General features: G+C 39.3%; 1 protein-coding gene across 5 annotated transcripts in view; it reads left to right on the top strand.

Annotated features, from left to right (window-relative positions):
• KL (klotho) overlaps positions 1-17,705 on the top strand; it is a 50,015-nt gene that overhangs the window by 15,702 nt on the left and 16,608 nt on the right. The gene's annotated exons all lie outside the window — the stretch shown is intronic.

The raw sequence follows: 17,705 nt of genomic DNA, 5'->3' as shown, positions 1-17,705 counted from the left end.
TTGGGGTTGTTCTCCAGCACTGAGTCAGCTGTCCACTGGGCTGACTAGGGTTGTAGCTGTATGCCCTTTGGCTCTGCACCACAGTTAGAAAATGAAGACACTGACTGAGCTGTCCTTGGCTGCCTGCAAAACTTTGACATAGAGGTGGATCATTTCAAGTGGTGAATCAAGACCTTGAGGGTAATACAATGGTGCTGTGTCAGGGCTGGTGATGGCCAGGTAGATGGCTCTCTCTTGCAGGCTGTGGAATTGACACAGGGGAGAGTAATCCTGAGCTAATAACTTGAGATAATTTTAGACCTAACTTTAGACATATTCAGCATACATCTATGGGTCTTTTTACAGGTAATGGAGAAGAGTGAGCATGGTGAATCTCATCCTAAGACTGAAAAAATTTTTTTTTTTAAATTTCCCAACTCTGTCTACAGAGTCTAAACAATCCATAGTGATAAATTCAAATCAATTTTTTTGTAGGGAGACTGTCACACTTACGTTAAAAAAGGTGAGGAGAGTTGGGATGGATGGCAGAGGAGGAGAGTTCAAAAATTGGCTTGAAGTACTTTGTGCTTTGCTATGTGATCTGGATGATATGCAGGTTTTGCCTCGGCCTTACGTTTAAGGCATATGCTATCTTCTGCAGATCTATGGGGAAATCCTGTATTTCCTGCTCACCCCTGTTTTTCCTGAGTGCTCAGCTGAGTCTACTGACACAGGGAATCATTTGATGGACATCAGTACAGTTTGCCCCAGGCAGTGCCTCCTTAGTGCTGTAGAGCTGGAGCAAGCAAATGGCCATGGTATTCTGTGGAAGATCTCATGGATACCGAGTAGCCTTATCATGTGGTTCTTCCCTTTGCATAAGGAAAAGTAGGACAGGGTAAGATATATGGCCATCAGGTAGTGGGGAAATAAACAAATACGCTTCCAAAACCAATTAATGTTTTTTGTCTGTTCTGTCAATGTATGATCATATTAAGCACTGAGATTCTTAAACAGGAAAGATAATGAGGATGAGAGTTAGGTGTAGATAACTACAGGTGCAATGGATCCAAAACACTGAGAACTTACGGTATCAGAATCAAGCTGATAGCTCTCTGTGATAACAGGTTATCTAGAGAAAGAAAAGAAGATAAATCTAATCTCTATCTCAGTAAGGCAGTTGAAGTGTCCATATCAGATGATGTTTCCAGCAGAGATGAGGAATTATCTTACTAGAAGATGGCTTATTTACCTGAACAAGAGCACTGGGAGAGGATATACTTGCTTTCTATTAACAGATCAATGGCAGAAACAAGGAAGAAAATAACTAAGGTGAGAGATAGTTTTGGTATAAGAACAAAAGTGTTTAGACTGAACACGAATAAACTTAACTCGAAAATTGTAAAAAAACTGGTAGCCATTTATGAAGTGTGACTCTGCAGTATTATTCCAGAGGGAACAGAATGAACAAAATGCCTAACCAATGTCAAAGTGAATCTGGATCAAGTTATGAGTGGGTTTGTATCATATATATGCCCATGGCAGCAGAGTGGTGCCCTTGAAGTTCTTCTTAAATTTATAATCCTGTTTTTCTAATCCCTGTCAGGTAGTAGACACAGGATCAAAAGGTGGTAATGACTTTCCAGTGAAGTAGTTTTTGTAGTGAAAATTCTCTGAAGTCAGAATTCCTTCACAATAGTACGACTCATCACATTCTTCTGCAATATTATATGATTTAACAAAGCCTTCCCAGAGCCTTGCTCAGAATGTTTTATACTTTTATGTGAAATCCTTTGTTGGGCCCACAGTGAAAACGCAGCGACTGATTAACCACCATCCTGCAGAATCCTAGAGAGACTCAGATTTAGCAGAGCTAACTCCTGCTCTGCAGTAAATAAGACTTATACTTCAAAATCAGGACTTCCTTTTCCATTTTTCTTTCCTGCAGTGGAGTCATCTCCAAAGGAGGGATTATGGAGACAGCATTCAGGGTAGCAATAAACTTCTCTTACTTTACATATGTATTGAGTGTATTTAATTAAAGTGTGCTAAACAATATACTTACTATAAATTGGAAAGAACCAATTAAAAATGGGTATGATTGTATGACTTTACTTTAGATGTTACATTGCATGCATTTACATCTGAGTTAGTTAAATTATGCTCACTTTATGCTCTGGAAAGACTTCTAGAGCGTGACACTTCTGACCAATTTTAGCCATGTTCATTAAGGTAAGATAAATTGGAACCTGAAATTTCCTGATTCTCTCCATGGAGGGCAAAAGAAACTTGGAGCAAACAGTTCAGTCTTTTTTCACTCTTCTGTAACAGCATACATTCATGTGTAAAAATCTTTCAGTGAAAATCAAAATTCAGTTAATGCAGGGAACAAGAATCTCTTCTATTTCCTTCCTTCCTTTCTTCCTCCCTTCCTGCCTTCCTCCCTTCATCTCTGCAAAACGCCTGGCTTTTCAAGCCCTGCAGCCCCAGATTCAGACCAGCAGCTTGCTTTGCATTGATGCTTGGGCAACTGCTTAGCGTGATTGAACCATTGTTTCATGTAAGCTGTGCAGTTGGTGAGTTTTGAATATCTAAAGCATCATACTGATGCAGAATATCTTCTCCTAAATCTGTTTGTTTTTTTTTTTTTTCAATATCCTTTGTATGATTCTCATTGAAGGTCACGTTGGCATGACTGTAGCTAATGAAAATCTTTTTCTCTAGAAAAAAAAATGGTGTACAAACTCTGTCACTACCTTATATACCACATGAGGTCACTCAAAATGAAAGATTATTTTCCTGTTGGATTTTGATGAGAAATACGAAAGATTTCTTGCTTTTAAAGAGTTAAGCTGCTTAAGTATGCTTCTACACAGGATTGTGTGTGCATCATCAATCTCCTAATTGTCTCCATTTGCTGCAATATAGTTCGTAGCCAGAAGTGCTAGAGGACTGGTTTTGGATGGAGGTAATCTGGAAACTGCTCTGCAGGAGCGCACCTCATGTACTCCAGCTGCTAATTAGCTTCTGGTCCATGGAGTTCTGTAGATAGTAAGTCCTCAGCACCAATTACTTGCCTCTATGTTCTGTTGCTAAAGGAGATGTGGGCACTATGGCTGGAAATTAACCAGCTACATATTATAATTTTATTAGGCACAGGGATACACTTAATCTCCTTTTCTATCTAACAAGCTCAGAGTATATGTAAGACATCTGGCTGCTTGTATGAGCTTGTACTGCTGTAAAAAAACAGGATTTAAAAACATTTCAGTCACTGGGTTTCTTGCTGTTTCTGCCCTCCACTATTCAAGCCTGTCATGTCTGGTCTCTAGAAGAGGGACCGTAACACTTAGCTAGTTTACAGAAACCTATGTAGTCCTGAGAGTGCTTTGATGGATGTCTTCATGGAAATCTACTGAAAGGTTTTACTGCAGCCGTGTATCTCTTGAGTCAATGACTTAGAAGTAAGGTGCTTCTCTGACTCTGCTTTGAACTGCTCTTCTTCAAGACAGGTGATTCTTACATGGTAGTGCCCAGTACTGTGGTGGTGGGAGTACAGAGACTGAACAAGGATTGCTGAAAGAGGAGCAGTTGATTAGTTTTTATGACTGCATGTATTAAACAACACATGACCTTTTCTTTATGACTTAGACTAAACAATTGCCCTGACAACAATCATTCTTCTCTTGCTGTTTTCTGCCTTCTTTTTCCTTTCTTTCTGTAAGAATTGGGTGACAACTCTCTTTTTACTGTGATTTCTGCCTTGAATTACTAAGGTTGGAATTGCAGTATATTGATGTACCAACCCTTCTCCCTATTCTATATTGCATCATATAAAAATATAGGATATATTTTAAAAAATGAAACAACTGTAGCTCGTATTTTTATCTCTCTCACCTTTCCTAACATTGAGCTTCCTAACCATTATGTTAAAGCATTTATTCAATATTATGTCAGCCAAACTAGTTAGATTCCTTGTATACAAACTGGTGAAACCTGGCTTAATTTCCACAGATAATCAACAATATGATCATTATGTTTATAAATGAGAGTTATAGGAGTTACATAATCTATTTTAAATGTTTCTTGTTTGTTGCGTTTTTCTGTTCTGTAAGATTTCACCTAAGAGCTTAAATGATGCTTTTTATTATGTTCACAGACTGGAAGAATACAGCAGGAAAACTTTCATTTGTACGCTTTTGAGTTAATATTCATCTCTGTAGCAGAGCAATTTTATAAATGCCATTAAACATGCATTTAGAAACAGACATAAAGAGACTTATTCATATCTGAAAAGTGTATTTTCATGATTTCGGCGGGCGTTGGATGAAGTTCTAAATGCATTTCCCAAATCAGAGGAAATATAAATTGAATCCAGTTTAATCTGTGACTGCAGTATAGCTGAGAGCTTCTGGAAAAACCTGAGTAAATACACATAAATTATCCTTGCCTCTGAAGAAATTGAAAAAATCAAATTCCATCTTCCCTTCCCCCTCTGCAATTGGATGTCCCGTTTTGTTCCCCCATCTCCTTCTGATGTCATAGCTCTGTTGTTTGAGTCTTTAAAAATGCCATAACCCAAGAGTTTCTCTTGCCCCACCTGAATCTTTTCCCTGTCTTTCCTTGCGCTGAAATTTTTCTCTCTTCTTCTGGGATCTGACTTGAACAGCTGCACTTGATCTGCTGAATGGCTGCTGAAGAATGCACTGATTCCACTAAATAAACGTGTCTGACCAAACTCTGCCTCCCCAGTGACTGGAGATGCTGATGAGGTGTACCTTTGTTGAGTAAGCAGATCTAATTCCTCTTTCAGTTCCCCAGATCTGCCTTTCATAGCCAAACATCATGGATTCACTGACACGAGGAAGAATTACAGCTAGTAATAGCCAGTGTATTAATTCAGGCTTTTCAGTCAGACTTACATAGTGTTGTAAAGATGGACAGACAACTGAGACATCAAGCTTTCAGAGGTTATGTGTCACTGAGACCTACTTGCCTGATCTGCTTACATTACCCTGTGATTCACAGCCCTGCAGGAGTTGTTACTGGCCTAAGACTTTCAGAGGGGAAAGGCTATTTTAGGTCCTCTTGGATTCCTTGAACCTTTCTAGGATTTTGAGACAGACTTATATGCTCTTCCACAGTATGTGTCCTCACAGCCATAACTTCCTATGATTGCAAGGCAATCTCTTTAGAAACCACTCAGGCTAATAAAGTTACGCACATAGACAGCCATGTGTCATTTGAGAAACCTACCTAACCTCCAGCTGCCGATTCAAAGGTTTGTGTTACATCTGTCCATGCAGGTGTCTCGAGAGTCCAGAACATCCCAAATCGTACTTAGAGGCTTCTGTGTAAAGAACTGAATCTTAGGTTGCAAGTGGACTTGAAGGCGTCTGACATCTAACTCTGTGTCAGGATCTGGAGCCTATTTATATGATAGTGTAGCTTGGTGGTAGCAGTAGCAGTAGTGTATTTACTGGACTTTAAACCCCTTTTTTCACTAGTCTGCAAACTGTGAGCTATCATTCCTGAATCTAGCAATGATGTTGTTAATCGTCCTATGGTTTCTGTGGATCAGAAATAAACAGTGGGTCTTCTTGGAGCTGTTAGCACTTTTTGCCTGGAGTGGCCTCATGATAACCTGTACAGGTTTGAGGTTAGTCCTTCATTCTTTCTTCCAAGGGTATAGCTATTCCCCAGCTTGCTCATTTTTCTTCTATTTTGTACAAATCAGGAAATATAAAAGACATACGTAGGATTACAGCTACATGATGTAGAGCTAAGTTCAAAATTCCTGCAGCCGAAGGGGACCACACAAGAGGGATTCCCATCAAGAATGACACTCAGCCTTCTCTGTTGCAGTTGTTATTTCAGTTTGTTTGCTTTTGCAGTGTGCTGTAATCATTGCTTTTTTGGCTGCTTTTTACAACCAACTAGACTTCAAACACTACAGAATGCTTTATTATCTGCAACAACCATGCAAAATCTACTCCAAAAGTTACCGGATTAAAGTTAATGTAGTATACAATTTCAATGATTTTTGCAACTTGAGCAAAGGTACTGGATAATTGAAATCACACCATTCAATCAGCTCTGTTAAATGCACACAAAACAGAACAAAACAGAACAATGAGATAATTTATAGTGATTGCTGTATATTGGGTATGCATACAAACATGGCTGCATCTCACATAAACAGTTGCAGACTGATTAGAAAAAGAAGGAAGAATTCTGTATTCACATCTGGTTAAATAATGATCTAAACAGTTGTGTGAAGATTGTAAATTGGTACCATCCATATATAGTGCTTATCCTGGTGATCTGCTTTGTGCATCCATCTGGAGGGCCGGGTGGAACTTTCTGTAGTATTCTGAGGCCCATTGTCAGTGATACAAAGCTCTAATCTCAGAACAATTACATTTAATTGCCAAGGTTACAGCAGAGTAAATCAGGTTATGATCTCATCTGTGAATGAGCTAGATTTGGACATGAACAACTGTGGTGTATGGCCTGCTACAGTTTGTAATATGTTGATTGCACATACATTGCCTGAATTTATAATTCCTATACCACTGTATAGGATCAAATGCCTCCCTGTTAGCCACTGGAGACTTCTTCCAATTCCTTCTTCACTATTACTGCCTAGTGCTGTTGTTCCTCACAAGGAACTAGCAATGGAAAGAGCTACCCACCAGGATGTTCATCCAAGGCTCCAGAAACACTTTCTCATGCCATTTGGTGCGTCGAACCACTGGTTGTCGTTGCTTAGTGATGATGTATCCAGGTACAGCCGTTACTGTTTTGTTGTGAGGTTAAGTACCTACCAGTTAATACTGGCAACCATGGAGCTGTTATGTTTGGGTGCTGAAGACAGAGGGGATCTAACCTGTGTAGTAGAAGCATTTACTATAGTACACATTCAATAATTCTGTATCCATTATTTAATGTCTTCTCCCAGATGGAACTGTCTTCTGTTGTTCTAGCCTCCTCAAAGTGACTTTTCCTATGAACAAATTGGATGAGATCCCCATGGCATGCTGTGGGGACCACTTATTGTTGCAGTTCATTATTCTGCTGAGCCCACAGTACTGATGTACTTAAATAGGCCGAGTTTGCTAATTACACCTTTCACCCACTCTACAATTTCTTGATCTTCCCATTATGTTGGCACTAAGTCTCCCAGGAGCATTGCATGCTTCTTTCCATACAGAGTGAACTGAGTGCCTTTCCTTGTGGAGGGATGATAGCATGCACATAAAGCGGCCCTATTGGAACAGCATTCCCAATGTGGCTACTGGTACCGGCCTTCTTTGTATGCTGAAGAGGTCAGATTTTGTTCTGATCTCCACTCCCGTCACTGCAAGGTTTTAATGACTTGGTTAAAGGCTTAATCGTATCTGCAAACATGGATATAAAATCATAGAGAAAAATAAACAAACCAGAATAGAACAGAGCTCATACAGACTTGTAGAGCTAGGGGTTTCCTATTAACTTTGCTCACTGTTGGTAAGGTAATCAGTGTACTCCTAAATGTTTCACTCTTGCCTTGTACCACTTGGTCTATTCATCAGTTTCCTTATAATTGTTCTCCCAGGGTCATGGCTGGTGCTTGTTTAGTTAACTCTTTCAGCTCTGGCTAAGAGTAATTTCTGTTGCTTTTATGATAGGCTACATCAGAGCCTTAGAAATACTCAGTCTGTGAAATTATTCCTTGCTCCAGTAAGCTTCTGTCTGTGGTTTGAGGATATTTTTACTGCCTCTGTGGCTGATGGTCAGGATCCATAAATACTTTGGCATGGGTCCTCCTGCAGTATAGTTTCTTTTGGGACCATTGTTGGGTAAAAGCCTCTCTACCCGTTCATCTCTAAGTGGCTAAGGAACATCTGGGGCTTTTAGGGCAGCACATGAATGCACCTCAGGAATAGTTTCTGCCTGCCCTTCTGTCAGCCTTTCCCAGCTCTACAAACATTGCTTTGCCAAATCAGAATAAATTGATACTCATTTAAAATTGACATTACAGGGGTTTCTTGCTGTCTTTCTCCTGGAAAATTCTTAGCATTAAGGTGCACACAAAATGTTCCAGTACATATCCAGGAGCAGACCCATACTTCAGCAGGGCCACTTCATTTTGAATCCACTGCTCTGCCGAGGTTAAGATTTTAGGTTAATCATTCATACCAGAGCACAGTGCTTCTACCCAGGATCCTTTAAATTGAGGCATATGAGTAGTGAGTAATTTGGGTTCTTTAGGGTAATGAGTAATCCAGGCTCTTCATTCTATTGTTTACAACCAAAATTATGGATTGTCTTTAACATCTTTCTGATCTGTGTTGTGGTTTAGGTAGTTAGATTAATCCCAGCAAGCAGAAATACCTCTTTGTGACTTTCTTGTCTGTCCAGGACACATAGTGATAATGAGCTTTAGTCCTCTCTGATTACTTCTATCTCTTGTTAGTGTATTTTTTCTCCTAACACACAATTTTAATTATAGGGAATTAGCCCTTTTTCTTTATTTAGCTTTTGCCAACTTCTCTGAGACTTTTGAAAACATTCTTTTCATTCTACAGCTTTTCCCTAGATCAAATTGCTGTCTCGGTACCCACTGAACCGTCAGAAATGCAGTCTCCCTGTTAAACTGTTGTGATAACAAACATAGACCAGCAATGTGTAGAACAAGCATTTCCAAGTGGTGTGTTGAAGGGGTGAATATGCACAGATGGGTGCTTTAGTCATCTTTTCCAGAATTTCTCCCCATTAAGGTATGGAAATTTATTGTCTCTTATATATTCATTTAGATCTTTTCAGTCTACGTGTAACCAAAAAAAAGTTTCTTTTTTTTTTCAAGAAAAAAAAAGTTAGTGTCGTTGTTCCCTTCACTGTGTGACTTGCAGAGCAACCCTTTTATCTTTCTTATCTTTTGGCTTCTGCCATAGCATAGGGAGAATTTTGAGTTCTGGAGTTTATGGAGCAATGTTCTGTAGTCTGGGGTCTGAGAGCTTCCTGCAGGAGAGACTACTTCTTTCTCAGCTGCTTTGTTTCCTTTGCTATCCACTTTGTATAAAACTGCATGAGACCAAAGGTTTGATCAAGAATTGATGCCTTCTCCTCAGCAGTACTATAATGAGTTCTCTCTTTTCCAGTTGGCTTTTAGCATCTGTTTGATCTCAGTGCCATGTCTCGGCACTATTTTACCTATGTTACATATTTAATATTTATATTCTATAAATATCATGGATCACTTTTATCATTTTATACATTTAACTTTTCAAGTGATTATCAACTCTTGCAAAATGGTATTATTATCTTGGTTTGTACTTTTGACAGCAACATATAATCATAGAATTGTTTGAATTGGAAAGGACCCTTAAAGGTCCAAGTCCCCTGCAATGAACAGGAACACCTACAGTTAGATCAGGGTGCTCAGAGTCCTGTCCAGCCTGACTTCGAGTGTCTCCAAGGACAGGGCATTCACCACCTCTCTGGGCAACCTGTGCCAGTGCCTCACCACCTTGACTGTAAAAAACTTCTTACTTATATCCAATCTAAAGCTCTCTTTTAGCTTGAAACCATTTCCCTTTATCCTATCGCAACAGACCCTGCTAAAGAGTCTTTTCCCTTCTTTCTTACAGCCCTTTAGATACCAAAAGGCCACTCTCAGGTCTCCCCGGGGCCTTCTCTTCTCCAGGATGAACAGCCCCAGCTCTCACAGCCTCTCCTTGTAGAAGAGGTGTTCTATCCCTTGGATGTGCAGTTCTGTGCAGTTGTTCTTGCAGATTATAGCTAAATTCTCCATGTCTTTTCCCCTGCATCTTTTTTTAGGTGGTATTTTTTGTGCACTTGAGCATGTCAGCAGGGTTGGAAACTGACCTGCCCCTGAGAGCTTTGCACTTTGGTACATGGCTTTGCAGGCCAGTCTCACTTCTGGAGCTTTTATAAGTCTATGTACTTCATTGCTCCCGAACCAGTTTTGATAGCAGTGATTATTTCTTGGTCTTCCCCTAAATACCACCAAAGTATATCCCAGATTTCAATCAGAGTCAAGTCTTTTATCAGGGACTAATTTAAGCTCCCTTCAGTACTGCAAGATTGTCTTTCAGCTTTAAATCTCTCAGACTGCTCTGTACTTTTATCTTCTTTTTGTACTCTGCTTAAGAGTCTCTCATATCTTTAATATGCACATGGGTCACAACATTCCTTGAACTATTTTTGTGCAGTTCCATAATTAATCTTTTCTGTCAGAGGTAACGGAAAATGATTAAATGCATCAAGTGTCTCAGAAACATTTGTTGTCAGAAATAAAGCTATTTTTATCTTGTCTCCTATTGCTTCTCGAAGTCAGATTCTGCCTAATTCTTTTCCAGATGACCTTTGTATTTTCAGAGTGTCTCATGAGACCCATAGCCGCTTTCCCAGCCATCTCCTCTTCTGTTGCTTTGGTTTGCTCAGACAGAACTGGCTGGTGCCAGCCCACCTGTGGAGTGAGCGGATGGAAATGCACGCTTCTCATCTTACTCTCATCAGGTGATTAAGAGTGGCTTGGATGAATTGTGGCCTAGAATCTTCTGCCTTTGCCATTTGCCTGACTTGCTCAGATGCAGGCGATGACAAAAATGAGGTGAGATGAATTTTCCTCCAGAAGTGTATGGCTGAGTTTGCTCAGCCTCTGATGGTGATAGTGGGATTTGCAGGGCAGGAGTGCGTCATCCAGCTGCTGTTCCCCAGGGTTTCCTGTCCTTGCGAGGCAGGATGAGGTTCAGAGAGGTTTGTGCCTTTAGACAAATATTTAATGCCATCTTTGGTGCTTTTTTCTTAGAGATGAAAATCATACCAAGCAGAGGCATTGTTCTGGAATTAATACACTGCTCTAGAAGTTAAGGTATATGGTTTAATTTTTCTTCTTCTTCTATGAATGCCATAATATCTTTTTTTGCTCTTCTTAAATAGGAATGGTATTGCTTCCTGCCTTCTGTATGGTATAAATTCATCCATGTTTGTGAGGCACAAACATGTTACCATGACGCACACAGCCAAAAAAAAAAAGTGACTAAACTGCAGTAAGAAAGGAAGTGCAACAAAATAATGTAGTTTAGGTGTATTATCAACTCTGAAAGCTAAAATTGTAGCAAACTTTACATTAAATATTTATAGACTTAAAAATACTTGCTTAGCATCCTATGTATCATTTACACATCTAACTCTGGTCCCATGTTGTTGAAATTGGTCAAAAATACCAGACTTGTTGAATCAATAATTTGTGGTAATGTTAACTAATAGACTTTAATAGGAAACTAGAAAAATAGGTATTTATTCTGAAAAAAATATATAGAAAAAAATGAAGTAATTACATGACTAGCATATTATCTATAGCAAGGTCTTGTGCTTTATATGTGAAGGTTTTATCATATTTGCTTTAGAATGTGGGAAAATTCTTAAGCAATTTCTAAATTTCTGTATCTGTTACTCAGTGTTAAGAATATCATTTTTTTGTGAAAGACAATGTTTGTCAAAACACTGTCTGGATAAAACCTACTTGACTTTGGTTCTAAGGGTGAAACATTACATGAAATGTGACATTCTTATTTGGTAGCTTTTGATTAAAGTACGTGTTTTTGATGAAATGGGGAAAAGAAGGTGATTGCATCTTTTCTCTTCTTGGTACAAAGTATATTCTGACTAATCATACACTAGAGTTTCCCATACCATTCCAAAAATTATTCTCATTTCAGAAGGGCTTTTGATGTAGGACTGAGTAATGACATTTTTTGTTGGAGATACATCAACCTACCTTCTAGTAATCAAAAATCCTTTGCACATCTTTTCCAATTAACTCTTCTCTTTGTATTACTAAATGAGTTTTAGTAACACTTCCCTCTTCAGCTTCATTAACATGCAAATAGAGAGTTAAAACATAGTTCATCTGAGCGTAGAGAGCAGGTAATTTGTGCAGTTTATTTGTGAAATGAATGGTATTATTATAGGTTGAGAAGACACAAAACTGAATATTGAGGCAACTTGTTCTAGAGGAATGAGCACAAATTATTGAATCATGATGTTCCCAATTATAATTCTTGATTTGCTGTCATGAAGGTTATGCATCATGATAGGCATAAGCACTGAGAACTTGTAGAATGTTACATATCAGTGCCAGACCCAGGAAGCTGTTAATGATCTTGAGCAGGAATTTAGAGTAGTCAGGCAAACAAATGTCTGTATGTTACTAAACTGACTTTACCTAATGATTCTTGGACTGTGTAGCTCTGTACCGCGATACAGTAGGATATGACAATGACATATTATTATGAAGACTGTTTGCCTATGTTGAATTATTTCTGCTACTTCTGCAGGAATTTGGACTTTGTAGACTGGCCCATACTTTGGCATTGCGAAGGGCTTTTCAGCCTTGGAAATTTGTTTGATAAATCATCTAGGCCAAACTTGGTCATTACTGGGCTGATGAATACCAGAGTTTCACAGGTTGAATATAGGTAGAGCATGATTTGAATGGGTATATTTTGTGGGAAAATTAGGGGAAAAAATATATTGACTTGAAAACAGGTCTACGCCAGAGTATGAAATATGTATTAAGTACATAAATGTGGATGGACTTGGACAAGGACAAGCTATATCTTGAGAGTTTGTTCCATTTTCGCAGTGATAGAAAACTTTTTTTTTTTTAGTGCTGTAAGCATTTTAAGGGTAAAGTAAGTGTTTAAAAGCTTAGTTGAGATTATGTTCCTAAAGAACGTACAGTAGTGAGCACAGAGTCCCCACAGTAACTGGCAGCATTCCCAGTACCAGCTTAGCTCAAGTCTAAGAATGTAGGGGAGTATCCCCCAAAAAAGGTGTCAGTCAAGAGTTTGGTATCTAGCAATATGTGCTACTGTCTGAAAGCAAGTAATAATGACAAGACTACTCAAATTCAGCAACCTCAAAACTAGGACACAAGCTGTAGCAGTTAGTTCTGCTCAAAACACATGGGTGATTGCATGTCTTGTAACCAGCCTTTTTTGGTAAGGTTTTCCAGTCAAGCCAAGTGATCTGTCAGCACCACACATCTGCTTGAGCTAACAAGGAACAAAGTAAGAGCCCTCAGCAGCTTGCAAGGAGTCAACACATTATGTGTCATGAAAAGTATTGAAGTATGGATTGTCATGATCTTAATCCTAGTCAGCTGTGAACTAAAATGTGTTCTAAGGAAGTCAGTGAGATGAAGAAGTAAGATTTTAGATAAATATAAAGTAATCAATATTAGTCTGGCTTATGCTTCTTTTCTGTGCTGTCCCTTATGACATCCTGGTCATGAAATTGGAAAAAAATGGATTTGATGGATGGACCACTTGCTGGATAAGCCTGAATGGTCACACTCAGAGAGCTGCAGTCAATGGCTCAATGTCCAAGTGGAGACTGGTGACAATTGGCATTCCTCGGGGATCGGTGCTGGAACTGGTGCACCCTCAGCAGTTTTGCAGATGACACCAAGCAGCTGACATGGTAGAGGGAAGGGATGCTATCCAGAGGGACCTGGGCAGGCTTGAGATGTGGGCTCATGCCACCCTCATGAAGTTCAACAAGGCCAAGTGCAAGGTTCTGCAACTGAGTTGGGGAAAACCCAAGCACAGGTACAGGTTGTGTTCTCCTGAATGGAGAATGGCTTGAGAGCAGCCCTGAGAAGTATTTGAGAGCGTTGGTTGATGAAAGACTCAGCGTGAGCCAGCAATGTATGCTTGCATCCCAGCAGGCCAACTGTATCCTGGGTTGCATCAAGAGAAGCATGACCAGTAGGCTGAGGGAAGTGATTCTACCCCTATATTCTGTTCTTGTGAGACCCCACCTGGAGCATTGCATCCTGTTCTGTGGCTCCCAACACAAGAAGGACATTGAGCTGTTGGAGCGGGTCCAGAGGAACGCCACGAAGATGATCAGATGGCTGGAGCACCTCCCTTACTGGAACAGGATGAGAGAGCTGGGGCTCTTCAGCCTGGAGGAGAGAAGGCTACAGGGGGACCTTATAAGTGGCCTTCCAGCACATGAAGGGGGCCTACAGGAAAGCTGGGGAGCGACTTTTTATAAAGGCATGTAGCGACAGGATGAGGGGAAATAGTTTTAAACTGGAAGAGGATAGATTCAGACTAGATATTAGGAAGAAATTATTTCCTGTGAGTGTAATGAGACACTGGAACAGGTTGTCCAGTGAGGCTGTGGATGCTGCCTCCCTGGAAGCATTGAAGGCCAGGCTGGATGGGGCTTTGAGCAACCTGGTCTAGAATCATAGGGTCATAGAATCATAGAATCACAGAATGGCCTGGGTTGAAAAGGACCTTTAAGATCATCTAGTTTCAACCCCCTTGCCGTGGGCATGGTTGCCAATCACTAGACCAGGCTGTCTAGTGGGAGGTATCCCTGCCTATAGCAGGGGGGTTGGAGCTAGATGATCTTAAATATCCCTTACAATCCAAACCATTCTGTGATTCTATGATTCTATGATTCTATGATTCTATGATTCTATGATTCTATGATTCTGTGATTCTGTGATTCTATGATTCTATGATTCTATGATTTGAGCCACCCTAGGATATTCTGTCTAGCCGCCAGTTGCTGCTCCAGAAGAACATGGTCTCCATTTGGGTCCTGAATCATACCTGCCGGCCTTGTTTTGATCTCAAAAGGATCTGGGCATCTACCCCTAAACCCTTAAACTACTGGGACATAGGCAGCAGTCCTGCTGGGTGCCGTGATATGTCCTTCGTACTGTACCACTGAATCAGTCTCTAGACTTCATTAGGCAAATTAACTTTGTTAGGTCAGTATAGGTAGTGCCATGTGAGATTTCCCACACTATTTAGGACTTTTACATGGAACAGCCATCATTCTGGAGTGGAAAATAGATGTCAATATTCAGGCAGCTGAGTGGAGCCTGAGTCTACAGTGGTAGCCTGGGCATCTAGCTTTAATGTGGATGGCAGAATTAGAAGTGTCTTCAAGTTCAAAATGAGTCACACCCTAGCAGTGGGCTTGTATTGGCATGAAGATAGGTATGGATGTGCAAATTATCATTCAGTACATCCTGTAATACCCCAGGCATCTGTGTGGGGCTGGCAGTTTTGACTTAGGATTTAGACGGGACTCAGAGCTTTCTGAACCTGCAGCTAGAGCCTGGAATACTCTGAAGTCTCCAAAGCTGCACTATACATCTGATTTTAGGAAAATTAATCCTATTCCAGGTATCCAGAGAGACTCTGTTCTGTCATGGCTCCTTCCAGCTTAATTTCTATGTGTATTTGAACTACTCCATTAAACTATGTCCACCAAGCCTGAGAACTGTAATACCCTATTTTCTATGTTTGCTAGTTTATTATGGATAGTCTACAGTTATGCATAGTATAATTCCAGCTCATGCACACTTCAGGAGGCAAACACTTAAATTAACTTCCTCTTACCTGCTTTCAACTATTTGTAGATCATAAGTCTTGTCTAAACTAAATGATAGGTTTTGTCTGTCAGCAGTGGAAAGAGATGCACTCCCAAAGAATGACTCATCCTGCTTATTTTTAACACGTCTCTTTATTTTCTAAAGAGGCAGACTAGATGACCATTTTAGAAGGTGAAATTGAATGAGATAATCCCACATTTTTGCACTTCATATTTTTTTCATTGTTATGAGATAGTGAACAGCACCTCTCTGTGGAAAGGGCTGACCTGTGGAATTCCCTTCTTCCTTGCTTCATTGTACTATCAATAATGTATCTCTAGACATCTCTTGAAGTTGCAAGTGGTGACATATTTGTTCCCAATGATATTTTAAAAATCATGCTTATGTGTTTATGATGTTGATTGTGTGAAATTTTGGTCACGGTGCCAAATGTCTTTTGTTCTGTTGTCAGCACATTGGTGCTTCAGTGTAAAGTTAAGTAAGTGCCAGTCAGCTTCATTTGTGTCATGAGACTTTAAAGTGGTTGCTATATTCAGTTGCTCACTAGCATTAGAATTAATTGTAGTATAGACAAGTGGCAGGACTGCATTATGTTAATTGTTGGTATACTGTACCTGAGAACATGTATGTTAAAGTTTGCATCTGACAGCTCGATTCAGGTACGTACACATAGGTGCATCCTCTATTGATTTAGAATTTTCGAAGTTCTTTGGGTTTCAGTGACCATTCTAAAAGGGCATGGCATCAGTTTCTTCCACAGGCAGTCAAACGCACAGGTGTTTTACATACCCCATGATGACTCAACAGAAGTACGTTTCTGTATGGCAGCAACTGAACTGAGCCCTAATTATTGATCTTACCTTTAGTTGTCCTTTACTTCCAATTAAAATTCTGCAAGAACAGTATAATGATAGAAGTCATTATTTCTCCTTGGTAATTGACAGGGTCCATATAAAAAATGACCAGTAATCTTAATTCTTTAATGTTTAATCAGGTTTGCAACTGGAAACCATTGCAGTTGAAAGCTTGAATGGTAAGAGTATATGAAAAGGAATCTGTAAACAAAAGTTATGATATTAACGATAAAATTTGCTAACATACCAGCTGTGTGAATTGGAAGATTGGTTTTCTATATGTCTTTTATTCCACAGAGAACTGAAAAAATGCCCGTGACATTTTGATTAATAGTCTGTCACATATTCAGCACACCTGAGAATTTCTATAGCAAAAATTAAAATTTGTGTCATCTCAACATTATATGAACAAATACTAACTGATAAGTCTCAGAATGCATGTGTAAACTGGGGATAGTTATCAGGTAGATTTTGTTCTAATGAAAAGGTTTTGTGTCTTTTGCCTTTTAAGCAATTACCTAGAAAGAAGCATTACAATTTCTACAAATGTGAGGATGACAAAAAGATATGATGTTGATTCATAGATCTGTCAAAATTTGATAAGCTAGGTGCAGAGAAAAATATATTTTAGGTGGTGAAGTGCTCTTGAAATATCATGGTATTTTAGATGAGTATATGCTCATAGTGTAATGCTATGGACACATAAGCAGAAACAGTATATTAAATTATCTCTGGTTTCACTGCTGGCGAGACTGTCATTAGCATATTATGTCTAATCCAGTTGCTGTAGTTTGAGATGGATGATGACAAATTGGAAGAGATTCAGAGAACAGTAAGAGTGGTTGGAGGGCTTGAAACTATGCCTGAAGATAATGAAAGGCTCCAGGAACTTAATCTATTTAGCTTTCAAAGGGAACATCAAGAGACTGTTTCAACTAACTCTGTAAGATCACGGGGAAGAAATTTGGTAGAAAACATCCCATAGTAGCAGATAAAGTTAGACCAGAAGTCAAGTGGTTGAAATTTGATGCTTGAGATAAATACTAAATTTTAATGAATACATTAAATTGAATTATTGGAATAATTCTTCAGCTGCAGTGATAAATCGTTTTTTTTCCATAGGCTTTTCTAAAACCAGGTTAGTAGTTTTTCCTATACTGTGTGTTTTAGTTCAACTAGAAACAAGTTTGCAGGTTTTCTGTGTCTTGCATTGTTTGAGAGATCTCAGTAGATTGTACAAATAGGCCTGACTTCTTTATGTGTCTGTGAATCTGCAAATAAAGTGATATTTATGTAAAGAAAACGTCTTTTGAGACGTGTTTAGTTAAATGCACTTTCATTTTTGGAAGTACTGGAAATATGTCCAAACTCAATCATAAAAGCTCACAAAGATGTCTAGCTGAATACCAAAGATGTGCTCAGTGTCTGGAGTTGTATCT

Source organism: Numida meleagris, chromosome 1 (genome assembly GCF_002078875.1).
Source record: "Numida meleagris isolate 19003 breed g44 Domestic line chromosome 1, NumMel1.0, whole genome shotgun sequence".
Taxonomy (NCBI): Eukaryota; Metazoa; Chordata; class Aves; order Galliformes; family Numididae; genus Numida; species Numida meleagris.
Note: the sequence above shows the minus strand (reverse complement) of the source record. Positions and strands in the feature narration are given on the sequence as shown.